Consider the following 26,746-nt stretch of genomic DNA (forward strand, 5'->3'; position numbering starts at 1 on the left):
TTTTGTCAGGCTGGCTGCTGCTGCTCCAACCCCAGCCCCAGGCGGAGTGGTGGGCAAAGGCTGCCAGCGGGGCTGGAAGATGCCTCCCCACCCAGCCCTGCTCAAAAGCAACTCAGCTGAAGACTCAGTACCCTGACTGGCAGCAAAAGGGAGGATCCTCGCTGCCACACCCAGCTTGGCCTGTGAGATGCTGGGCCATGAGATGGTGGGACCGGGAGCAGACCCCTGCCCAGGCTCACCTGCAAAGTGAGTGTAGGCTGTGTCTTGCAGGTAGGTGCCACAGCCAAAGTCAATCAACTTTGCCTGGCCAGTGGCCAGGTCAACCAGGATGTTCTCTGGTTTGATGTTGCGGTGCAGGACCCCTCGGCTGGTGCAGTGCCGCACGGCCTCCAGCACCTGGCGGAACAGCTGCCGTGCCACCTCTTCAGAAAGGAACCTCCGTGCCCGAATGAAATGCAGGAGGTCCTGAGACCGCTCTGGCCGCTCCAGCACCATCACGATGTTGTTGGGGAGCTCAAGCCACTCCAGCAGCTGGACCACACCAGGGAAGCCAGTGGACACCTTGTCCAGCAGGACGATCTCCAGGGGTGCGCTGGTGCCGTCGGGCTGTGGGAGGACCATGGTGCCACCAGTGGGACTGATGTCGTGCCAGGGCTGGGGAACCCCTCAGCCAGCCCGGGATGCTCTGTGCCCTGCGCTGGCCCCACGCCCGCTCCCCATCGAGGGGTCCTGGTGGCTTCCCCCATGCCGGGCCTCGCCTCATCCCCGCCCGGCACGGCCCGGCTGTTCCCGCTGGCCCCGCTCACTCACCAGCTCGTCCCAGTGCCGGATGCGGTTCCGTGGCACCCTTTTGATGGCCACCTGCAAGCCAAACGCACCACCGGGCTCAGCTCGCCGCCCGCCCTGCCGAGCCCCATCCTCCTGCTTCCTTCTCCTCCTTCCGCCTCCTCCTTCTCTTCCTCCTCCATCCTCCTCCTCCTCCTCCTCCTGCGCCCGCCGCCGGCCCCGCCACTCACCGGGGCACCGTCCGAGAGCCGCGTGGCTGCGAAGACGCTGCCGAAGCCGCCGCGCCCCAGCAGCGAACCCACTCGGTAGCGCTGCTGCAGCGCCTCCTGCGCCTTCCCTGCGGGCGGGACGCGGCTGTCAGCGCTCGGCCCGGGGCCAGGAGCGGCCCCCGAGCGCCCCTCAACCGCCTCGGGCCGGCCATCCCCAGGCCTTCGGTCTCGGGAACGGGACACGGGAGACTCGGGGCCGGCGGCCGCGCTGCTGAGCAGCGGCGGAGCTCGGGCCGGGGAAGCCGCGGCGGAGGCGGCAGCGGCCGTGCCGCGTGTGTCCTCCGCGGGGCCCGGGAGGAGCCGGGGCCGGGGCCGGGGCCGGGGCCGGAGCCTGCGCCGGGGCCGGGGCCGGGCTCGGGCCAGGCGGAGCCAAAGGGCCCAGCCCCAGGCACTGATGCCCGCCCAGCAGCGCCACCGCCAGCACAGCCAGAGCCGGGCGGAGGCGAGACCGCGGCGGGGCGGGCGGGGACGGGGACGGGGCAGCCCCGCCCGGGGCCGGGGGCGGGCCGGGGGCATGGCCCGGGCCGGCATGGGGGAGAAGGAGGCGGGGAGAGGGGAGGGACAGCGGGTGAGGGACACCGAGAGGACAGCGGGAGAGAAAGAAGAGAAAGAAGAGAAAGAGAAAGAAGAGAAAAACTGCTTTTGCTGCCGCTGCTGCCGCTGCTGCTGCCGCCGCTGCTGCCGCCGCCGCCGCTGCTGCCTCTGCAACTGAAGCACCGAGGCCGTTTGTCCGCGTGTCCGTTCCCCGCTCGCCCCACGGCCGAGCCCCGCGCGACCCGGGGACAGCTCCTTCATCTTTCCAAACACAGGAACTTTGCAGTGTGAGCCCAGATCCAGAGTCCTGACTCCTGCACACTGGCAGAGGAATCCTCTCCGCTGTGTCGCTGCTGTGCATTGTCCTTGCTGAGGTTCAAAGACTATTGGGGCACATTCCCTTGGTGTAGGATTCATACCTGACCCAAGCACTGCAGTTACGTCTCCACCGTTGCTTTCCAGTAGAAACAGGGGAAGGAAAACTGCGTGTAGCTCCTGGTGTTTTAGAGTCTTTATAACTTGCTAAGTGACCCATCTTAGAGGTGAGATGCATTTGGAATTCATGGCATGGAGAAGTCGTGCAACATGGAAAAGGGGAGCATAGAAATAAAGGAGAAAACAGATAGTTTCTTTCATTTTCATTTCACTTCTGCAAAGCTGTTCCACTTTTCCAGGAATCTTCCCCTGTCTGCTCTTGTCGAGAAACTCTCATGGAGAGCAAGGTCGAGCTTCTGTCCCAAGATTTGCCACCTACTGCAGCTTCTCTTGGCTTTCTACACTGCACTGTGTGTGCAGCTCGACTTTTGCAGCAAAGCAGGCCAAATGTTTGGAGAACTTTACATGTCCTTTCTTTTCCTGGGGGGTGGGGGAGTTGTGCCACTGGTGAAGTGGCACAATTGTGACTGTTTGTCCTGGTTTAGGGCAAATGTTGTGAGGAAACCTCCAAAAGGAGTCCGTCTACAAATGAAGTTCAAGCAGCCCCTCCCCCTACTATTTCAGGAGAAGACTTCCCTGGAGAAAAGTGAAAAAAAAGCAGTGTATTTAACAAGTAAAGTATTCACAAGCGTGACTAATATGAAATAAAACCCCTCACAGTTCTGAAGAGATGGCAATTCAGAAAGTCCTTTTTGTGGGTTGCAGTTGGCTCACTCGGTCTCTTCTCAGTCCCTCTGGCCCTGGAATGCAGGGTCCCAGATCTCGGTGGGCCACAGGTGTGAGCTGCCAGTGTTTTTCTGGGTTTTCAGTCCAGAGCATATTTAACCAGTTCCAAGAAAAAGGAAAGCCACAGTCCGAGCTGAGCCTTCTCTGCCTCAGCTAGCTAAAAACCAAATTGCTACACCTGGGCTGTGAAGACACCGAGAAATTTCCAAATCTGGGCAGTGGTGGTGCCAGCAAACACCACACCTGGGTGGTGTTGGAACTGGAAATTAATGGCTTTTGGCTTTCTGTGCCAGCAAATCACTGGACTTGGGATGTGCTGGCACTAAGAAGTTTTCAGATCTGGGCGCTGGCGGGGCCAGTAAACACCAGATCTGGGCCATGTTGTTGGCAGCAAGAGAAATCTGCCAGATCTGGGCACTGCTGGCACCAGGAAATTTCCAAACCTGGGTACTGGCGCAGCAAACAAGATGTGGGCAGGGCTAGACCTAGTGCCAGGAAGTTGCCAGGTTTTGGATTTCTGTGCCTGCAAATTGCTGCACTTGGGCTGTGCCTGAAGAGGGAAATTTCCAGATCTGGGCACTGGCAGTGCCAGCAAAGACCACATTTCAGGCTCCAGGTGCCAGGAAGGACTGGATCTGGACCCCTTCCTCTTTTCCTTCCTTCCTTCCTGGGGTCCTGGTGCCAGCAAACCCCAGACTGGATGGTGCCGGGCAACGGGAATTTGCCAGGTTTTAGCTTTCTTTGCCAGCAAATTGCTGGACATGAGCGGTGACGGAAGAGGGAAATATCCAGATCTGGGCACTGGAGGTGCCAGCAAACACCAGTGAAACCTTCTGGTCCGCACGCAGACGGATGACCAGTGGTTTCCCCGAGAACTGGCTCTGGTGACTTTACAAAGAAAGACTGCTTTGATCTGGTTGTCTGGAAACAGAACTTCAATGAAGGCAGACACAACAAACAGGACGGCGTGCAGAGTACAGAGAGCGAATGAGAAGAAAGCCTGGGTCCAGTGTCTAGCAGGGATATTGATGCATTTATATATGGGGAGGGGTAAAGGTGGGATCTGAGGGAAGGATCCAAGAGGAAGGAACGATTCAGAATATGACAATTTTTGCAGTAAAAAGTAAGCAATGGTGGCAAAGAGAAGTCAGAACATTCTAGTAACTATCTGCATAACTGAACAAGAGGATTATGGGTGGGAGCTCCTGCTCACCCTAACCAGAGAGGGTTTTCCCAAGGCTTTACATCAAGGTCTCCTTCTTCTTTTAAACCAACCCCAACAGACCAGATCTGGGCAGTGCTAATGCCAGCACCGGGAAGCTACCAGGTTTTGGCTTTCTTTGCCAGAAAATTGCTGCATTTGGGTTGTGCTGACACTGGGAAATTGCTAGATCTGGGCACTGGCAGTGCCAGTGCATGCCAGATCTGGGCAGAGAAAGTGCTGGCACTGGGAAATTGCCTGATTTTAACTTTCACTGCCAGCATGTTGCTGGAATTATGCTGTTCAGGAATCAAAAAAATTCTGGATCTGGGCACTGGCGGTGTCAGCAAACACAAGATTGGGTTGGTGTAGGCACCATGTCTATGCCTGGTTTTGGATTTGTGTGCCAGCAAATTTCTGGACTTGGGCTGCACCGGAACAGGGAAATTTCCTGGTATGTGCTGCATGAATCTTTCAGATCACAGCAAGTGAGTCCATACACAAAAGCATCCAAATTCTCAGAGAGGGAGTCAAGAAACTGCAAATAGAAGATGATGAAGACTGGCTCAAATGACTATTCAAAAAATGGAACTTATCTGGTTGGGCTTTATCTTTGGTCAGACGGGTTTACTGATTTTTGGAGCTGTTGTTGTGTTTCTATTGTTACCCTATTTTGTAAGTTGTCTATTAAGAGCTGTTCATAAATCTTTACAGAAAAATTTTCTAAAGAGAGGGGAAGATGTGGAAACACACCTGGCTGGAATGAGTGGTGGTTTGGCCTCAGTATGAGACCACGAGGAACAGGACACCTAGTCAGGTCATGGTGAGACGAGTGGGGCCATGGGAGTCAATATGTTAATAGAACTATCTGACATTTGGTCAGGTTTCTGGTTCTTGTTCTCAGTTGGTTTGGAACCTGTTGTGTGTAAGGTCATGTTCCAAGTTTGTGATTGGACCCTTGCCCTCAGAAGACCCCTCTGCCTTGTTTCGTTCACCATGCCCCTGGGTCTTTGGATCTTGCCCCCAGACTATGCAGTTTTCCACATTTGTTATTTTGGTATTAAAGTCTTTATTTTTTGGGCAAGACCATGGTACCCATTCCTCATTTGTTTTGCCGGTTCCCCCAGCCAAGCTAAACTAGGGATCAGAGCGAGAGAAGACTGCGACAATGGAGTGGTAGGAAGTGCAAGGGAACACAGAGAGAGGTTGGCACAGCAATTCAGGGTTGGAATAGGAAAGGCAAGCCAAGTTAGAGGAGGGGTGGGACTGGCAAGGCAATGGAGGAGAAGAAAGAAGTAAGCAGATGACGATGGTGAGGCAAAGGGTCTGCAAGGTAATGCAAGGCAAGGGAGGGGGAGCAGTGCCATGCAAGAAAAGGGCTGGGCCTGTAAGGCAAGGCAAGTGACAGGTAGGCAAGGGAAAGAGAATAAGGAGGAGTAATGCAATGGCAGGGGAAAAAGGAGTAGGAAAGTCAAGGTAGGGTATGAGTGAGCAGTGCAATGCATGATAAGGGAATTGTAAGATGGGCAATGGAAGGACACAGAGGCTTCAGTAAAGCAAGAGTAGGGATGGTCAGGCATGGCAAAAATATTTGGGGTAGGGTAAGAAAGGCAAGACAAGGCAAGGCAGGAGTAGGCAAGGAAGTGAGATTCAGGAGAAGGAGGCAACAGAAGGCAAAGCCAGGGAAAATAGCAGAAGAAAAGTCAAGATAGGGGATGGGTGAGCAAGGCAATGCAAGGCAATGGAGTCATAGGAAAGACAAGGGAAAGACATGAGAGATCAGTAAGGCAATACATAGCTGGAGAAGACAAGGCAAGGCAAGGCAAGGGACGAGAAGGATGTGAATGGCAAAATTAAGCAAGGTAGGTGTAAAATGGGCAAGGCAAGGCAACAGGAATGCCTTGCATGCCTATCCCCACTTTGACATAGCTAAATTTATCGTCCCTGCCCTTCCATTGTCTTGTCTTCCCCTGCTTAGTCCTACTAACCTTGCCTACTCTAACCTGACACTGCTTCACTGCCCCCTGTGTATCTTTTCCTTGTCCTTCCTACCACCATTCCCTTTCATTGCCTTGCTTACCCATCCCCCACATTCACCTCCCTACCCCTTTCTTCCCTAGCCTTGCTTTGCCTTGCCTTCCCTTCCTTTGACTTGCCTTGCCTTTTCTACTCTCCCTGCCTTGTCTTAGCAACCCCTTTTTGCCTTTCCCTTGTCCTTCCTTCAACTCCACTGCCTTGCATTGCCTTCCTCACCCATCCACAACCTTGAACTTCCTATCCCTTTTTTTCTTGTCCTTGCCCTGCCATCTCCTCCTTGCTGTGCATGGGCGAGCAAGGCAACACAAGGCTTGCATTGGACTTTGCATTGCTTTCTGAGCCCTGTGTGTCCTACTTTTACCCTTCCTAACACTACTTCCTTGTTTTGCCTTGTTGCTCACCCATTCCCCATCCTGAGGTTTTATCGGGGACCAGTTTCCACATATGTCAGACAAACCCCCCCAGTGCTGACAGGTACATTTTCTTAATAATATAAAATATTACATACATATCATTCTACCGGCATGATTTATCTTTATTACATAAAACAATCCCTCCCCTTCTACATTAACCCATTAATTCATGCCTAAAAACTCTATATTTAATGATTTCTTCCCTTAGTTTGGTGCAATTACTTTTAATCTTACCTAAAAAGAAAGAACCCTCAGTTCCCTCTTAGTTCCCATCACCCCATTCTTCCTTTGGAATTTCTTGGTAAAGCCTGTAAGTATTCCTTCTTCTTTTACTTGCCCCTCGAACTTGGCCAAGGCCTCTGCTGCTCTGCTGTGTGGGTTTTCTTCACCTAGTTTCATTATTTTAGATACCTGATTTATTTTTCCAGTTGCACACTCTGGGTCCGTGGGCATGGCTGGTACCTGCATCACTTGTACCACTGAGTGTATTAATCTGATAAAGCAGGGTACCATGCAGGGCAGGAGTATGATTCCGGATATTGAACACAATGCAAAAAATACGACCTTTTCCCCCCAAGTACTATCAAACAAATGGTCCCATCAGGATGCTTGGAGGATGGAGTTCCACTTTTGCACCTGAACGTGTCTACCCTTTTGATTTCAGTTGCCAAGCCTCTGATGGTCTCTTTAGTTCTTGTGCCACCTGCTTTATTTTATTCTCCGGGTCCACCCCCTCTTTATTTCTTGAGAAGCAGAATGTCCTATCATATTGCAGACAGACCCTGTCATCCTGATCCTCTAAAAGGTCAAGGATAACTGGTTCATTTTCGAGGTACAATTTATTCTTATATTTCAAATTCCCTCCAACCCAATATGTCTTTCCACCCATCACACACATTCCCAATTGATTATTATCATAACACAGTGGTTTAGCCTGAAAATAAGCTACAAATACTGACTCCATTATTCCCCCAACCCATACTGTGCGATTACATTTATCACAGACAGGGACAGGTATTCGTTCAGCATTCCTCTTGCATGTTTTGTGCTCTGACTGCCTGTTCTTAGGGGTCGCCCTTTTTAGATCACACTTTATTTTCTTACACTTCTCCTGTTGAGTGCCATTGATGGGACTATGTCCTCTTATCTTGTCCTGGCTGCAGTTCCTGGGGGTCGGGAATGTTGGAGCCCCCGATTCCCCTTGTCCCCTCTGGGCATTCTGTACGCATGGTACGTCCTCGCCGCCGGGGCCTCGTACATCCGTGCTGGGTAAGCAACCTGAATGTGTACTAATTTTGAGGCACATTGCTAGGCTCAGGATCATCAGGACCCCCACTATGAAAACTCCTCTATCTCTGCCTTCGCCCAACTGGGTTGCAACCAGCGGCAGGGTAAACCATCTTCTTGGCAGCAGGAGTAGTTGTCTGTGGTGTTGTACCTGGCCCGAGCTGCATCCCTCCGTTTAAAGATGCCCCACCTTGATAGTTTAACTGAGTCTGCGCTGCAGGGTACTTTGTTTAATCTCCGTCACTCAGCAGTAATGATCTGAGCTTTTGACCTTAGTTTTCTCTTCACCCCATTTTGGAATAGGTGAAACCACACTAAGGAATCAACTTCAAGTATACCCAGACTAGTGGTGAGCCCTAAAACACGGCTAGTCAGGCACTGTTCTTCCTCCTGGCATCTATCACACAAACCCTTTGGGTTTGTATTGCTGTATCTGTAGTTAAGAGGACAAAACCAAACCAAACAAAACAAAAGCCTTCCTAATGAGTGACAAAGGAGCCTCTCTCCAAGTTTTGATGAGCACCTTGTCCCTGGGTTGCACTTTATGTATGGAGAAACCAAAGCGGGTACTTTGTGTTATTATTCTCTGCTTTCACAATTCCTGCAGATTCTTGTTCATGGACATGTGAAACCGCTGGATCTGTCCATCTTCTACCCTCGGGTGCCCCACCAGCATGCCGTGTTCGTAGGGCATCCCATATAGCATTTTAAAGGGTGACAGCCCAGTCTCAGAATGAGACAGGGTCCAAATATGTAACAGGACTAAGGGGAGGCATTTTAACTAGGACATTTTGTTTCCAAAATCAATTTAACCAATTGAGCTTTTATTGTTTGATTCATCCTCTCGACTTGCCTGATTAACTTTTTGGCAAATCATACACCCTTACACCTCTTGTTTCACCAATTCATAAGTCCCCTTACACTCGAAGAATCTCGGGAATTGCTCTGTCAGGGCCTGAGCTCTCCAGTGTGTCTGTTGATGTAGTCTCCTTAGGGTTTTTCTGGTATAATCTTTAGACAATAGCCCCCTCCCATTGGGCAATTTCCACTTACCTCCTTCTAGCTGGCCTCCTATTTTTTTGTCCCCCTCAGTTTCTTTTGGGGAAGGATGTGGGGGATATTTCCAGACCTTCCCTTCTTCGATTCCTGGGGTACTTACCTCCAGTAAAGCCACGCTTTTAGCTTCTTTGTCTGCTAAGTTATTTCCTTGGGCCCTAAACTGCATTCCTGTTTGTGCCCTTTCACGCGGACTATGGCAATTGCTTCTGGCCCTCTAATGGCCTTAAAAATTTGCCTGATTATTTTTTCATGCACTAGCCCTCACCCCCAAGTGTTAAGTAGCCCTCTTTCTTCCCAAATTTTTCCAAAAGTGTGTACCACTGCAAATGCATATTTTGAATCTGTGAAGATCGTTCCCCTTTTCCCCTTTAATTTCTGTAAAGCTCTTAAATACTGCATACAGTTCACAAGTTTGTGCTGACTATGTGGCATTCAGGGGTTCTGATTCTATTACTTCCCCCAGGGGAGGGGAAACGGAGGCGTTGCCAATAAGGATAGGACAGAGGCGGGGAAAACACCCCAGGAAAGCAGGAGACCCCGGGGACAGGGATGGGGATGGGAAAGGTGGGGGTGGGGGGGGGAGGCGGGGGGTTACAGGAGAAATTACAATTCCCCACAGGTAGCCAGCCCAGAGATGGGTCATTCCTCAAGGTGATCCAGGGAACACCTGGATGATGAATATGTGATAAATATCTAAGATTCAGATAGCCAGAGTCATCAAGTGATACATCTCAATGCGGATTCCAGGGAACTCAATCATGGATGTACATCACTCCCTGGACATGGTTTTGTTCAGTTCACGACAGAGAAAAAGACTCCACATAAATATGTGAAATTCTGAAAGGAAGAAAATGGAACTCTGCCCCGGGCAGAGTAAACTGTATAAAAAGCAATCTAACAGGATGGTCAGCGTGAACATAGGAGACCTTCTGCTTTAAAAGTCGGACCTGTGTTTCACCCAGTGCTGATCCCGGACTCGGCACTTTTTTTTATCTCAGACCTCATCTCAGTTGTGAGATAAACATCTATTTTTATTAATTATGAAATTTGGCTTGATCATTTTTACCTGTAACAACTTGTTTCAGCAAAGGCCTCCATGCTAAAGTAAGGAAATGTTGAAGTAGCTGTGATCCCATGAGAAGTTTGAACAGAGAAAAAGAACAGAGTGGTAAGAACCTGTACCCTCAGGGAGAGAAGACTTCAGTTCCCAGAGATGAAAATTATTTCAGAAAGAGATGAAGAGAACCTTTGCTCTTAAACAGCTCATCTTTAATACCCCATAAGCTGACATGGCCCATAAACACAGCTGTGGGAAAGGCTGTGAAAAAATGGGAGAGACTGTACAATTGCAGATTTTTCCAGGCAGCTGCTATTCGTGGAAATGAAAAGCCATGAGAGAACTGTTTTCTTGTGGAGAAGTCTCCATAACATTAACATGAGGAACTTTTCTCCCTAAGTGAAGTGAAGAAAGACTATTCTAGAGGTGGTAAACTGACTGAAAATTTTAGATTTTGCTTCTTTACATTGTCAGGTTGTATGGAGAGGAAAAGTGTTCTGACAGTTCTGATCCTCATTACTCTTTCTTTTAGTTACTGTTAATAAACTTTTCTTCAAAACCTTTTAAAGTTTTGAGCCTACTTTGCCGTTCTCCTAATCCTATCTCACAGCAAGAAATGAGTAAGTGTATGCTAGTGAGTGCACTGGTAATTAGCCAACACTGAACCCACACACTAATTAATGCATTGACGGAGAAATCTCAAATTGGTGAGCCAAGACAACTACACAAACTTCCTCATGAACTGCCCCAGACAGGAAGGAAATCAAGGCAGAGCCGTGGTTTGTCAGGACTTGCTTGATCCCAATGAGCCCCACGGTGCATTTGGAGCTGAGCCCTGGAATCTCAGGGCCTGCGAGGAGATAGCACAAACCATTCCACGAGTCCAAGTCAGAAGAAAACCCCAAAATGTCTCAAAACATAAATGGGTCCTACTGAGGTCCAGCCCAATGCAGGCTCCTCATGGACTCCTTGGAGGGGAGAAGTGGAGGCCAGGATGGCACAAATACCTCTCAGAGACACAAAATGGCACAAAACCCGCTCACTTTGGAAAGGAAATTCTAATGTACCTTAGAAAAGTTGAGTATCTCAAAGCATTAATGAGCCCCACTGAGTGTCAGTACAAAGCTCTCAAGGGACTCATTAAAGCAGATAATTGGGGCCATGATTGCACAAACCTCCCACAGAGTCTGTATCAAAAGGGAAACACCAAGTACCTTAAAAGAACTGCAGTACCTTGAAGCATTAATGAGCCCCACTGAGTGTTGTTCCTGAAAACAGAGACTAATTCCAGCAGATAATTGGAGGCCATGGTTGCACAAACCTCTCAGGACTCCAAGGCAAAAGCCCAAGTCCTTTGAAGAACCTGCAGTCCCTGGGAGCATGAAGGAGGGCCCAGGGCCATTCCTGACCAAGGCTCCCCAGGGCCTCTTCCCAGCAGCTCCCTGAGGCCAGGAGTGCAGGGAGGCAGAGGCTCTGTGTAGGCAGCTCAGCTGCTGAGCAGAGCCTGGGCTGGCTGGAGGCAGCAGAAAGGCCAAGGCCTGAGCCCCAGCCCCAGGGAAGGCAGATCCTGTCCCTCCCCGCCTGCTCAGGGCTCTGCCGGGAGCACTGGCATAGGGAGGGATGCTGAGGGCAGGACAAGGGATGACAGTGCCCAGCCTGGCTGGGGCTGTGCCAGGAGGCCCCAGTGCCTCAGGACAAGGTGTCTCCTCCTCACAGCCCTTGGTGGCAAGACGCTGCTGTGCCCCAGGGCACCAAGGCTTGGCTTCTCCTGGCCACTGCCAGCCTTGCCAGGGCCCTTGGCCATGTCCAGCACAGCTTGTCCTGCACTGTCCCACAGCTGCTGCTGGGTCCCTGCAGGCTGCACACTCCCATCTCGCTGCCCCCCGGGCCCTGCCCTGCCATATCCAGCCCTGCCCTGCCCCTGCCATGCCCAGGGCATGTCTGCAATTCCCCCAGGCAATGGGTGGGGAGGGGCAAGTGTTCCTGAGGGAACAGGGAGGGGACAGCTGGGCTGGACTGACCCAAGGGATCGCCCATTCCATGCAATCTCATGGTCAGTATTAAACTGAGGGAAAGGAAGGGGATGGGGCTGGCAGGGAGGGCTGTGGATATTTTTTACCAAGACATTTCCCCATAAGGCACGCAGGGGCTTGGAGACCCCATAAGGTGCATGAGGGGCTAGGGTCCCTGTCGGAACTCAAAATGTCCCTCAGACATTTTTAGAGGTTCCAGGCCTTGGTCAGAAGCATTTTAGACCCTGGCAAGTAGCTGAAAACAGCTGTGATCTTGAGTTTGAACCATGGAATGAATTACCAACTTTAAAGGTGGAACAAGCAGTCACAGAGGGTTAGATGGTATAGTAAAAGTAGTCACAAATTAGAGGGTAAAATTTTTTAGTATTGTACAGGGGGGTTTTAACACATGTACAGGGGGGTTTTACTTTGTACAGGGGGGTCAGGAGTTCTAAGATGGAGGAAAGTGGGCCTGATCCTGTTCTTCCTCCTTCTTCTTCCTTACCTCCATGTTCTTGGTGATGTTGGCATTTTTCTATTGGTTTAGGCTAGGGACACACTATTCAACGTAGATGATAGATATTGGCACATTATTGTAAATATAGTACACGTAATTTCTTGTATATAATGTTTGTACCATCCCACTGAGGGGCAGAGCCCCGCACACTGCCCTGCAGGACAGACCTGCGGCAGGGCAGCAGAACTTGTTATAGATAAGCAAAAATAAACAACCTTGAAACCAGCACAGACGAACTATGGCTTCTTCTTTGGCAACGGGGCAGAAAGACAGAGACTTTCTACAATCTCGGAATCACCAATACCCACAGATTCCGACAATTGGCGTCCCTTGGCGGGCATCAGCAAGAACAAGAAGAAACAGCAAACAACCTCCAACCTTCATCAGCAGAGAAAAACAAAAAAATAAAGAAAGGAAGAGGAACAGAGCACAAATGCTCTCAGCAGATTCCGGGAGGAGAGGGAGCGAAAAGCTCAAGATAAGAACCTGACCTTCACCAAGACAGCTCGTCTGGAGGACAGCCAGGAGGAGGAAAACCAGAAGCGCGCCTGGGATTTCTCGCCTGTGACCTGCTGGACGATGAACAGTGCCATCTCCGGACTGACCTTGTGCTGACTCAGCTTTTGGTGAGAATGGTTGAAATTAAGAACATGGGGAAGGGATGCTCTCAAGGACAGACAAAAAAATTTTTTCAGCCCTACAGGGCAAGACTTTTACCCATCTGGTAGAGATAGCCTCAAATGAGATGAAAGCTTTGTTATTGTGGGTGCAGTATACTCACCCGCACACAGATGTACATCTTTTGTTTGAGTTAAATTTTCGTAAGGGATCAATAAGCAACTGTATTACCGAGCCACAGGAAAAAGAAAAAAAAAGAGAGATAAGACTGCCGCCAAAACTCTTGCCTTCAGCAAGGACAATAAGAGTCATTTTCACAACGCGGCATTTTAGACTGAACAGCTAAGGCTCCTATAGGAGCACAAGGAGGAAGATGGCCCAGCCAGCAGCTTCGGGCAATTTTCCTCACCAGGGGAAGCAAATTGCCTCCCGAAGAGGATCAGGGGGGGTGGTTTTTCATCATGTCCTGTGTCCCCGGGTTCACACTGTTCCTCAAGACTCCTCAAATCTCAATTTCTAAGCTCCTCAGCTGCAGAAAATCCCCAGACAGTGAGAGATAAGCCAGGCACAGACGTAGCCCTCGGTGGAGGAAAGGACTGGCCATTGCCCGAGTCCGAACCCACAGTGGGGGGGCAGCGGCGCCGGCGGCTCCTGGGGGGAGGGGCAGTCGTGAGTGCAGAGCGGAGGGAAAAGTGAGAGAGAGGAGAGAACTCGCAGCTGCGCGGGTGGGGAGTTCAAAGCAGCCCGCGGTGCAGGCGAGAGGGGGGGGCAGTGGGAACCAGCGGACGCAGGAGGCGGCGGGAGCGCGGATGGGGCGGTCAGACGCCCGGAGCGCCCAGTGATGCGTTCCATGACGGGAATCCGTGAGAGTGCGAAAGCACCGTCCGGCAGGTGCCGGGGAATAGCTCCCAATTCGCAGCAGCGGCGCTGGCCAGGCGGGCGGCTGGACGGAGAGCTGGACTCTCCTGTCGCTGCGGCGATGGCAGCGCGCATGCGCGAGACGGTAGAGCAAACCCGGAAGTCGGAGCGGAGATCTCTTGCATTTCGAACGCACGGGCACGGGCACAGACGGCGTCGGGGGCGGCGATGGCCGCCAGCCAGCCGTCCGCAGACTGCGCGGTGACCGCGGGGGGAGACCCGAGCGGCGCGGGGCCGGGCGGGACGCGGCGCGGGGCTCCGGCAACGCGGAACGCGGCGGCGCGTGCCGATGACGTCAGCAGAGCGCCGAATCGCGCTGGGCTCCAGCAGCGGCTCGGGGACGGCGCGGGCCGACCCAGAGCGAAAACCGAGGCAGCGCCAGGCCTGACAGAGAGAATGGGGGGGGACATTCCCGAGGGACGGCCGCGCGGAGCCGGTGCGGGCGGGCACGGTCGGTGCGGGAGTTCCTTCCCTTGTTCCCATGGCGACACAAACAGAGGGTGAATCAAGGCTGCGCATGCGTTTGCGAGAGTTAAAGCGAACGCGGAAGTGGCTGAGAATGGGTGTGAGCAAGAGAGAGGGGCACAGCCATCCTAACGCAGGCAGAAGCGGGTTTTGCACCAGAAGTGCTCCCAGTGCTCTCATGCCGCGGCAAACAAAAAATCACAACAGCAAACAATTTTTTACAAGCAGCAAATATCCTGCAGCAATGCTGAGGATGAGACTCCCAATTTTCACCCTGAAATAAAATTCCATCAGTCGCTTTTTGAAAACCAGCCAACACAAGGCCTTTTTCAAATCTCCCCAATGTTTCTAAACACCAACCCCAGATTTTTTCAGTTAGGTCACAGAATTGATCGAGCAGACACGCCCAGCCGGTGTGATGATAAGTAATAATTGTGGAACACATTGTGAAAAAGAGATATCATAATGAAAATTGAAATAGAGAATTAAATAGCATGAAATGTTAGTAATTTATTATATTAAGGTTTAAGTTAGGTTGTATTTTAACGTTTTATTAATGATAGAATTGATTTTTATATAGTTGGTTTGCGTTTAAGTTAAGTATTGTTTAATTAGAGTATATCACTTTAAGTTTATTTTAGGTTTGGGCCCTGAAGAAGTTAAGTTTACAAAGGTTTAATTGATAATGGATTTATATATTGTTAATTTGATACATATGGATTTCATAAAGTTAATATAATTTAGGGATTCTTTATTAAGATTGTTATATATTGAGTTTAAGTACTATTTAATTCAAAAATTATTTTAAGTTTTTCAAAGGTCAAGTTTATTCAGCAGCAAAGTTTAGTTGTTTTTCTTTGAGAATGAGAAGGTTTTGGCTGAAACAGATCACAAAGTAATAATGAACATTGATTTAAGGAGAAGTTATTGGATTTATTGGATTCTTGGTTTTGTTTTAGTATTTTCTGTTTTATTATAAGTTTATCAGTATATAAGAGTTGTAAAAGAATTTATTTTAAGTTTTCTGAGATTAATTTCATTGTTTAAAAATCAGTTTTATAGTCTGTTATGTCTTTGTATAGTGATACAAAAGGCATTTGTTTTCAAATCCTTTATTTTTAACTATTTAAGTGTTCTATAAACGTTATTGTTAAGAAATTTTATCATGTTATCAGGTGAAGATTTGTGCTTCGTTTTTTCATAGTGAATTCTCGTATGTTTTATTGTTGTTTATGTAATCTTATCCAGGTTACATGCCAGTTCTGAAGTTTCATTTTGAATTTTAACTGTATTGTGCATTTTTCTAGGTGAACTTCCTGATTCGTTTTTATATCTCTTGTGAGTGGAATCATTGCATTTCTATTTTTCATCATTCTCAAATGTTTTTCAGAAAATCTCAGAGAGAGGTGCCTGAAACATTCTGACAACCTCTTGCCATTGTTAATCTTACGATTTCTTCAATTGACATACTTTTCCTTCAAAAGAGTTTCAAGAAAAATGAATCTTTGTGTCATTTGATCAGTTTATCGGTTTGAACTTCAAGTGTTTATTTTATAAGAAAATGTTATAATAGGTTGTTATGTTTTAAGTATTATATATGTATTGTTAGTGTAAGTTTTGCTTTATATAATATGTTAAGGGACATCTCTCCAGTTTAAAGTTTGGGTCCTGGCCAGACCCTGATTTTAACTTGGACAGATGAGTTTGCCAGCAAAATTCAGAGGTTTCTGCACAAAAATGAATGATATGCAGGTCATTTTTGACCCATCAATTCGATCCTACAAATGTGACAGCTGACACAGTTTTGAGGTGAAGCTTGCCAGCCCTGCCCGGGAAGGGATGCCAAGGGTTTTCACTGGAAACAAATGTTTCAGCTGTTTGCAGACTCTGAAATGCTGTCACAATGTTTCTAATGATCATGCTTTGTTCATTTTTATATATGCTATTTAGAATATCTTTCTTTTGAATTTTCTTGAATTGTTATAGATTTTGATAAGTTTTATGCATTTTATTATTGAGATATTTTGTCTTGTTCTATATTATGGTTTATATTTCAACTTTCTTGTTTCAAAAGAGAAGAAGAGAAAGAGAGAAAAAAGGAAAAAGAAAAAAGAAAAGGAGTGAAGAAGTGCCTGAAATAAGGCTGAAATGAGGTTGAAGATTTTGTATGTTTTAATCTCTTGATATAATTATTTTGTAGACTTGATTTTGCTGATCATTGAGAAAAATATGAGGAGAGTGCTAGACACTAGACAGATAAAATTGAAAGAAAAAAAAAAATCGTTCAAATAAGTAGCTTTGAGCAAGGATTTTGTTAATGTTTCCACAGAAGTTGAAAGTGGGGTTTTTAGTTTGCGGACCCTCAAAAGCAATTCTTACAGATTTAGAGATGGGAGCTCAGATCATTATTGTGGCAGAGACCAGATTGCTGACAATGTCAGGGAAAGATTTCTTAATCATTCATTTACATTTAAAGAAGAAATATTTTGAGTGGACAATCCAAAGTCGCAAGATTTTTCAATCACGTTGTTAGGGCATTCAGAAGTTTGCACAGTTCGTTTTCCAACACACAAAATGTTAAATGTAAAAGTGAGTTTCAGGGAAAAAACAAAAAAGAAGCCAGGAACCAATGGAAGAAATGACAGTATTCACTGATGGTTTGGGAAAAAACTCACAAATCAGTGGTCACATGGAAAAATCAAAAAACAGGGAGATGAGAATCAGGTATCAAAATGATACAAGGTTCACCACAAGTTGCAAAATTGGTAACAATAGTCAAGATTTTTCAGTTATTTTAGGAACCCTCAATCTGATCACAAGTTTAGTGTATGTTGCAAATGTGGTCAAACAATTAGAGAAATCGCTTTTAAAACATACAGACAAGGAAATTTTATATTTATATCTATTATGCATGAAAATAATCCTAGAAAAACAGAGAACATTAATAAACACATCAGAGTGCATTCTTCACCTCCGAGGTTTTTAGTAAAAGAGAATGCTCATGTAGATAGGCTCACAATGCCCATCTTGCAGACACTGCCAAACATTTTTGAGCAGGCAAAATTGAACCATGCATGTTTTCACAAAAATGCACAGGCATTGATGGGAACCTTTCACCCTTCTAAAAGTCAGACAAAGGAAATCTGCTTGCCAGAGAGCCAGTTTGTGCAATCTCCTGTATTTACAGGAATGGACAATCTGAGAGGTTTGTAAAAGCCTTCAGCTGTGGCAAGCTGATGTCACAAAATACCCAACTTTTGAGAGGCTCGAAAATATCCATATTTCAATTGATACATTTTTAGGGGCGATTTTTGCATCATATACAGGGGAGACCACAGAACATACCTGCAAACATTTTTTATAAGCATTTACATCATTAGGAGTGCAACAAGAAATAGAAACAGATAATGGTCCAATTTATACAAGCAAGGTGCTTGACAAATTTTTGAAAAAACAGAGAGTCAAACATATTTTCAATATTCTTCATTCTCCCTCAGGTCAAGCAAGCAAAGAACACATCACACCCTGAAATCCACTTGGATGGACAGAAAAGGGATGAGGCAGGGTTGAACAAATGTGTTGAATTTTTTAAATGGTTTTTTCTCAAAGCCCACAACAGCCCACAGGAAAAACTAAGGGAAAATCCTTTCGATTTGATCAGAAGTCCAGAGTCAGGACAGATTGAAGGTTCATTTACATTAATAACTTGGGGCGAGGGTTTCGCTTGTGTTTCTACAGGACGAGGACTGAAGTGAATGCCAGCGAGGCACATGTAACCTTATCGGGTGCAGACGTCAGTGGACGTGGACCTGAGAAGCAGAGAAGCAAGCACGCAGACGAAGGCAGACAACAATGCTGCAGACGTCTCGTCGGACAACGATTGATCACCCAGAGACTTGGGTTTTTTTTCTGGGAAATCAAGTGTTGTTTGGGTGTTGCTGCATTGCAGGGTTTCTCACAGAGGGTGGGGACATGGACATGGGATTCAGACAGATAGTGTTCATGTGCTTCATTCTTTCACCTGTTGCCTTGGGCAACAGGACAGATTTTCCCATGAGACAACCCAGGGAAAAAGTGTGGGAGACTTTGGCAAAAGCAGCTGGTCTGGACAGCATTTGCCTGACCCATTCGAAACCAGAGAAACCATTTTCAACATGCTTGGTAGGTGTGCCAGTGGAGGGATGGTCAGTCCCAGGGGACATCCTTCCAGGGGTTCTGAAGTTTCTTTCAGACCCTGTGGAGGGATGACATGTTTGGACACAATTCCTTCCTGCTGCTCACTTTGAACCTCTGGATTTGGACATTTTGGGTCAACAAAAATGAAATGGTGCATCAAATTTAATTCATCAGGAGTGGCAAAGACAGATAATCATACAATAGATGTCACTCCGAATCAGCCTTTTTATAAAAATGCGTCATCTTGGTGCAATCATACCAAAATGACAAGCAAACCATCCTTTCAACATCCAGCCACTTTACCGAAGGGAATGTTTTTCATTTGCGGGGACAGGATTTGGCCTGCTATCCCTGCAAAAATCAGAGGTAGTCCATGCAGCATTGAAAGATCTTTTGTTAACACACAGCATGACCTTGATAAGAGAGCAAGGAGAAAAAAATCTGATGAATGAAGTGATCCAAATTGTGACAATGATAATGTTAATACCAAGAAAAAAGGCTCGGAAAAACTGAGTGGTTCTGCTTTCACAGCAGGTGGCATCAAAAAGAGCCTTGGTGCAGTTGGATCAAAAGAGGTTGTGGGCAGAGTAAAGATGCCCATGTCATTTCTTCTGCATCGAATGATTTGTTAACTAGCAGTGAGAAATGGGAACAAAACAGTAATTGAACATCTATTGTAAACACATGGACACAAGAGTGATAAATTTAAAGAGAGATCAGAGGACCAAACACACCTGGAGAAAAATTAAATCATAAGTAGATGGTGTGTTCAATTTGTTTCACTTTTCACAGTTGTAGAAAAAAGATTTTGAAAATAGTTGTATGTAATTATAAGGTATTGTAATTCTTCTAATGTTTGTGCTGTCCTTGCCTCAGTGCATGAGGCAGACCATGGACAAAGTTGTCAAAGAGGTGTTCTTGGTTCAAAAAGGAAAGGATCCCTTGAAAAATATAGTTCAAATTATGATGATGATGTTTCTACCTGGGACAAGTCTCGGAGAATTGCAGTAGCAATTTTCTCACCCCAAGCAGCATCAGGGGCGGCCTTGACACAATTGGATCGTATAGCATATTGGTTGAGGAAACACAGTCGTGCCATTTCGTTTGCACTGAGTGACATGTTAACAGACATCAACAGTGCAAGGCAAGCAGTGCTTCAAAACAGGGCGGCAATTGATCATTTGCTGCTGACACATGGGCACGGATGTGAGGAATTTGAGGGGATGTGCTGCATGAACTTGTCCGATCATTCAAAATCTATTCATAAAAATATAAAACAAATACAAAGTAATATTAGCAAATTGAACAAAGTTACAGGGTCCTGATGGGATGATTTGTTTAGCTTTTTTGATATCTCACCATTGTGGAAAGGACTTTTGAAAATAGCATTTTATATTCTTATAGGACTTGTAGTTCTTCTGCTTGTTCTACCATGCATTTTCGTGTGTATTTGAAGGGCCTTGAACAGCATGATAAAGCGGGTGTTTCTGGTTCAAACAGAGAGGGGAGATGTCGGAACTCAAAATGTCCCTCAGACATTTTTAGAGGTTCCAGGCCTTGGTCAGAAGCATTTTAGACCCTGGCAAGTAGCTGAAAACAGCTGTGATCTTGAGTTTGAACCATGGAATGAATTACCAACTTTAAAGGTGGAACAAGCAGTCACAGAGGGTTAGATGGTATAGTAAAAGTAGTCACAAATTAGAGGGTAAAATTTTTTAGTATTGTACAGGGGGGTTTTAACACATGTACAGGGGGGTTTTACTTTGTACAGGGGGGTCAGGAGTTCTAAGATGGAGGAAAGTGGGCCTGATCCTGTTCTTCCTCCTTCTTCTTCCTTACCTCCATGTTCTTGGTGATGTTGGCATTTTTCTATTGGTTTAGGCTAGGGACACACTATTCAACGTAGATGATAGATATTGGCACATTATTGTAAATATAGTACACGTAATTTCTTGTATATAATGTTTGTACCATCCCACTGAGGGGCAGAGCCCCGCACACTGCCCTGCAGGACAGACCTGCGGCAGGGCAGCAGAACTTGTTATAGATAAGCAAAAATAAACAACCTTGAAACCAGCACAGACGAACTATGGCTTCTTCTTTGGCAACGGGGCAGAAAGACAGAGACTTTCTACAATCTCGGAATCACCAATACCCACAGATTCCGACAGGTCCCTTGTGACACACAGGGATATTTTAGGTTCCCTCTGAGGCATGGAGGGCACTGGCCCTGCCTCCATCAGGGCCTGGCACAGACAGCCCCGCAGGCAGAGCGGCGGGACCGGCACCGCTCAGCGCCCATGGGGATGGAACCGATGCCAGAGGAGCCAGGGGGGCCCTGAGCAGGGCTCTGGCGCTGCCTCCCCGGCTCTCCTGGGCCTGTGGCCATCCCGGGCACCAAGGGCTCGCTCTGTGCCGCGCTCTCCCTGCCCAACGGGGCTCTGGGTCAGCACCCGGCTCCTGCCGCTGCCTTGACAATGCTGAGGGCCATTTGGGGGTGAAACTGAAATTGCCAGGGAGAGAATTCATAGGAGACTTGTTTAGGCCTTTTACAAAAGACTTGTTTAGGCTCTCTTCAAGTTGAGAAACAACTTCAAGTCCCAGGCTAAATCATATGGTTCAACGTGTGGGGATCCCTTGAAGACGCTTTGTAGCTGAGCCAGGCAAGCATTTTCCAGGACAGACGCCGTGGCAGTGGTGGATCAGAGAGAAAAGCCAAAGGTGACAGACTACACTTGACTGTAGGAGAGGGATGGCTCAGCAGAGGACCTGGGGACCTGTGGTGCCAGCCAGTGACCGGCCACTCGGACACAGCAGGAAGGCCCCAGACTGTCACACTTCAGCTGGAAGGGTATAAAAGCCAAGAGGTTCTTTGTTCAGGGTCCCCCACAGGCACCAGCTCAAACTGCCACTGTTCCAGCATAATAAAATTGTTTTAAGGATCCAGACGTCCGACACTCTGCTATGGAGGACATTTCACATTTCCAATCTTTTGGGCAGTTAGGACCTTCTAATTTTGCTTTGCACGCAAGAAAAATAAACCCCTAAATGTGCACAAATCACTCCTTTAGCTTTTCCTCCTGTTATTTTAATCTGACTTTTACATTGTTGTCTGCTATCTTGTCCTCATCTTTCCAAAATTCCTGTGCCTATTTAAATCCAGTTTGGGATGGTGCACACATTTTGTTTAGTTCTGCAGCGATTTATCCCCAGCAATCCTGCTGACCACACCCATTTCAATGTTGCAAAAACCGAACTCTGGGCTGCAGTATGTGAATCACGCTCTGGTGTGTGAGATGGCAGGGCACCAGAGCAGGCACTGAAGAAGGGACGTTCCGTAGGTTGGTGAAGTCACTACCAGAACTCAGTCTAGCTCTCAGAACTCCGGCGCCACACCAGGAGTGGGGAACTGCCTCGCTATGGGCATTTACCAGAGGCAGAACCTTTAGAGCCACTTGCTCTAAGGTGCCAGACACAAGCCACCACAGGGACCGGGCAGAGGAGAGAGGAGGCAGCTCTCCGTCTTGAGGTTCCACAAGAAAGAGTTTATTTCAGGTGAAGAGAGCAGAAACAGAGAGCCCACGGCACTCCTGTGCAAGATACAAGTCAGGAGGTGGATACAAACAGCTCACCAAGAGGGAATCCTCAGGGGAGGAGTGAGGGGATCACATCCAGTGTCTGGAGCCCATTGGGGTAGGAGGGTGGAGAGGATGGGTCACACGGGCCAATGGGGCCTTGAGGAATTGGGGCATCCCAAAAAGGTGTTGCAATCAGGGATTGTCCCGATGGGAAAGTGCCAGGGAAGGTTCGGGGACCAAGGGGCTGGGTTGCTATGACAGGCAGGGAAAGAGCTGGAACATGGGTTGAGGATGGCATGAGGGTCAGCTTTGAGGGAGGGTAAAAGCCAGGGGTGAACAAACTCGGGGAGAACATGGGGGTACAACAGAACGAAGCACCTAAGAAGGAAACAGCAAATGAAATTTGTACCGCAACAATCAAGAGCATCTGCAGGGACACAGTCTGACCAGCAATGTCAGCAGGCAAAATAAAGGTTTTGCTGAGCAATGGCCCTTGGATGAAGCAAAATATTTACAGTCAGGGCAGTCCATTTGTACAGAAAGGGGTACACTCTGGGGTACAGCTAAGGCCATGAGGTCCCAGCAGGCTCTGGGGTCGCAGCAGGCTGAGGTCACAGCAGGCTCTGAGGTCACAGAGGTCCCAGAGCTCCGTGGTTGCAGAGCACCACAACGCCCGAGCAGGCAGTCCTTGAGCACAACTGCTGCGGCAGCAGCGGCGGTGGCAGCAGTGGTGCTGACATTGGGACAGCGGTGTCAGGACAGTGGTGGCAGCAAGAGCGGCGGGACTGGCACAGGGCAAGGCACCATGGCCCTTGCTCTGCGCCTCCTCCTGCTCCTCCTGGCCGTGGCCCTGCCTGCCAGGGCTGCCCAGGCTGCTCCATTGCAAGCGCGGGGAGCAGGTGAGCCGGCAGCCTGGCTCCCCTTTCCCAGGACAGCGCTCCCTGCTCCCCGGGGAAGCGCTGGGGATGGTTTTCCCCTGGGCTTTAGGGAGGGTTTCCTCTGTGGGAGGGAGTGAAGTCCCGTGGCCCATGGGCTGCTCCAGCTGCCCTCCCAGGGATGTGGCACAGGGCCTGCCAAAGTGTGGAGACTGGCCAAGAGACAGCCCAGAGCTCCCCAGGCCCCTGTGCAGCTTTGGCCTTGTCCTTTCACATCTGGCTCCCATGGCCTTCCCTGAGCCCCTTGCAGTGCCAAGTTCCCACAGACAGAGGGGGATGCCAGCACACAAGGAACTGGTTCTCATCTGTGCTCCCTTCTAGATGAGCATGCTAGGAAGGCTTCTCCAGCAGCTTGGCTCCATGAAGATTTCCAGCCTTTTAAGTCTCGTGCAGGTATACTGATAGTGTTCCTAAAAGAATAATCACTGACAACCTGGCAGGAACCAGCTGGCAGAAGCTTCTGTGGCTATTGAGTTGCAGGTGCGTCTGCAGGGAGGACATTTCAGGCTCCTTTCCTGGTTGCTGAACACAAGTCCGTCTCCCATCGCAGGGGTGAGTAGTGTGTCCCCGATGACACCACAGGCTGAGCCATGGTTTTGTGGGATCCATCCATCTGAAATGCAAATACTCCTCTTAAGGTCCTCTGAGAGGGAGGAACAAACCTACAGGAAACAGTAAGGCTCTAGAGACATACAAACACATAGAGAAGATGCTGAGAGATCTGGAGAGACGCCGTGGTGGGTGCATTTCCCTCCCCCTCCCCCTTCCCCTGGGACTCAGCAGCCGGGGGCTTTCCCTGCAGATCTGGACAGACCCTGCCTAGCACAGCAGGAAGGGATCCATGGCAGCCTCGCTGCCCCGCTGCTGCTCTCATGGCCTGCAGGGCTGTTTCCCAGCCTGGCCTGGCTGCAGCTTCTCCCCAGCCTCTGCAGGAAGGCATTTGGCACCAGCTGACAGGGAGCCCCAACTGCACCATGGCTCATGCACACCCTGAGATCCCCTGCAATTTCCCAGTCACTGAGCACATCTGGAGGGGCAGATGTTTGGAGGAGGGTGGGCCCTGCAGCAGCCCCAGTAACCTGGTCTTTATCCTGAATCTCATCCATGACTGAGACAAGCTTTGCCCCCTGAAGATGCCACCTTCCTGCTGGGGAACAGCCCAAATGATCCAGCTGTCCCTTTTCCTTTCCTCAGAGATGGAAGGAGAGGCTGTGCTGAAGGCTGAGTTTCCCAGAGGAAGCAGTGGCTCATTGGCAGCCTCTGCTGCAGGAAGGGAGGCGCTGCCAGGCACAGTCACAGGAGGTAATTGCTGTGCCTCTGGGCCTGAGCCCTGCTGAGCCTTGAGCTGCCCTCTCTGCTGCTTGGCAGGGCGGGCTCACAGCATTACCTGAGCCCCTTGCAGTGCTCACTTCCTCATAGAAGGGGGATCCCAGCACACCATGGAACATTTCCCATCTGTGCTCCTTTCTAGATTGGGACCGTAACTTGAAGCGTTTGGAAAGAGTGATAAAGCACGGTTTAAGGATCTTGGAGTCTGGTGAAGGTAGGTTATCAGCAACCCTTTCCTAACAGAGAAATCATTGTCCAGAGGAATATTTATGTGTGATTTCCTTTAAGATCCTTTGAAGTTTGATGTATTCTAGAAATCCTGTCCCCCAAATTCCTACTCCTGTGCCCAACAGCAATCCCACAGGAGGATCACTGTCAGTGGGAGGAAGGAGCATTTAGCTGTCCATCTTCCACCCATGTGCAATGCCAGTGTGTCCTTCCGTGTGCTCTGTGCAGCCCCAGAGAAGAGCAGAGAGGGAAGGGCCGGGCCCAGGGCTGTGTCCCGGGGCTGAGCCTTTCTCAGCTCCTTTGCCTGCCCCAGGCAGCCTGAGCTGCTCCTGCTGCTGCTGCCAAGCCCTGGCCCTGTCTGGGGCTGGGTTTAGAGCTGCTGGCAGCTCCAGGGAGTCCTTTCTCCCCTGACTGCCCCACAAGGGGCTCCTTCCATCCCAGTGCGGGGCCAGCACTGGCATGTGGTCCCCCTGCCCCTGCTCCTGAGTGGAAGGCAGAGCTGAGGGAATGCCTTGGAGGGCTCCAATCGCCATGGGGCACTCACTGCCACTGCAGCCTGAAGGAGAATCTTCAGCAGTGTCCCCGGAGGTGTTCTGTCCTGCCTTTCTTTGCAGCTGAACGTGAGGATGAAGAGGATGTGGATTCCCAACCCATACCCATTACTGAGCCTCTGGGAGATGGTGAGGGTAGGTCAAGGCCTTTCCCCCTGCGAGAGCTGCCAGCTCAGAGCCCAAAGCTCGGCCAGGGGGGCATCGCTGCAGGTGCCAGGACAGAACCACGCACGTGTGTGCCCTCGCCCTGGGCCATCCCCTCACCGCTCCTGGGGCTCAGTGCTGCCTGTGCAGATCTGCAGAGATGACAGAGGCTTCTGTGGCTGTTGAGTTACAGGTGTGGCTGCAGAGAAGACTTTCTCAGGTCCTTTGGTGGATGTTGCTCGCAAGCCCAGCTTCCATCGCAGGGGTGAGTAGTGTGTCCCTGCTGACTCCACAGGCTGAGCACGGATTTTGTGGTATCCATGCCTGGGAAATGGAAATATTTCTCTTAAGGTCCCCTGAGAGGAAAGAACAAACATATAGGAAGGAGTAAATCCAGGGAGGAATCAAAACATCTTGAAGAAATCCTGAGTGATCTGGAGAGACAGCATGGTGGGTGCATTTCCCTCCCCCTTCCCCTGGGACTCAGCAGCCGGGGGCTGTCCCTGCAGATCTGGACAGACCCTGCCTGGCACAGCAGGAAGGGATCCATGGCAGCCTCGCTGCCCCATTGCTGCTCTCACGGCCTGCAGGGCTGTTTCCCAGCCTGGGCTGGCTGCAGCTTCTCCCCAGCCTCTGCAGGAAGGCATTTGGCACCAGCTGACAGGGAGGCCCAGCTGTACCATGGGCCTGAGATGCCTGCAGTTTCCTACTCTCTGGGGAGATGCAGAGAGGCACCTGTTTGCTGGAGGGTGGAGTTTTGGAGCAGCTCCAAATCTCTGGGCATTTTCCTTGTCTTTATCCACCTCTTTGACAAGTATTGCTGGGAGCAGCACAGCACAGCACAGAGGAATTATTGCATGCAGGCTCAGGGCTTTGGGCACTGAGCAGTCCTGTGCCAAGAGGCAGCAAGGTGCCTGCAGGCCCCAGCTCAGGGGGAAACAGAGAGCGAGAATGTCCTGGCCGTATCCACCCTGCTGCCAGCTCAGCAGTGCAGCATAGCAATGGCTCACGCTCCCCATTGCTCCCAAGATGCAGCTGGCACCTCAACACGTGCAGAAAAAAACTGGAAAAGCATGAGAAGAGATTTCTGCCGGGGAACATCTTGTTTGATGAAGTTGATTGTCATTGTGGCTGGTGCAGCACTTGGCCTGATGATGTGCTCTGTCGGAATCTGGTATTGCTGTAAGAGAAAATGGTGAGTGTTTTGCTGATCTCATTCTCAAACAGCTTCCTTTAAAGGCTGCTAAAAGTCAGGGAGCATTCCCAGTGAGGCTGCAGTGGAGCTGTGGCCAGTCCATGGCTGTCCAAAGAACTCGGCTGAGGGCTCTGCTCTGCCCAGTGCTTTCCTTGGCCTCTTCATTGCTGAGGCTTGTCCTGCGGGGCCCGCTGGAGCTGCAGCCAGTGCTGGCTCCCACTGAGGCTGCCTGGCCAAGAGCAGCCCCAGGGGCACAGGGCAGAGGCAGAGCAAGGT

The 26,746-nt window shown here is 49.4% G+C and overlaps 1 long non-coding RNA gene across 1 annotated transcript; it reads right to left on the bottom strand.

Moving 5' to 3' along the window:
- Positions 1–12,079: 12,079 nt before the first annotated feature.
- On the bottom strand, positions 12,080–14,061 carry LOC140681170 (uncharacterized). The gene is made up of 2 exons (XR_012052403.1): positions 12,825–14,061; positions 12,080–12,711 (listed from the first exon to the last, which is right to left on the bottom strand). It is a non-coding gene; the product is annotated as an uncharacterized lncRNA (long non-coding RNA).
- Between the last annotated feature and the right edge of the window lie 12,685 nt (positions 14,062–26,746).

This window comes from Taeniopygia guttata, chromosome 32, assembly GCF_048771995.1.
Source record: "Taeniopygia guttata chromosome 32, bTaeGut7.mat, whole genome shotgun sequence".
Classification (NCBI taxonomy): Eukaryota; Metazoa; Chordata; class Aves; order Passeriformes; family Estrildidae; genus Taeniopygia; species Taeniopygia guttata.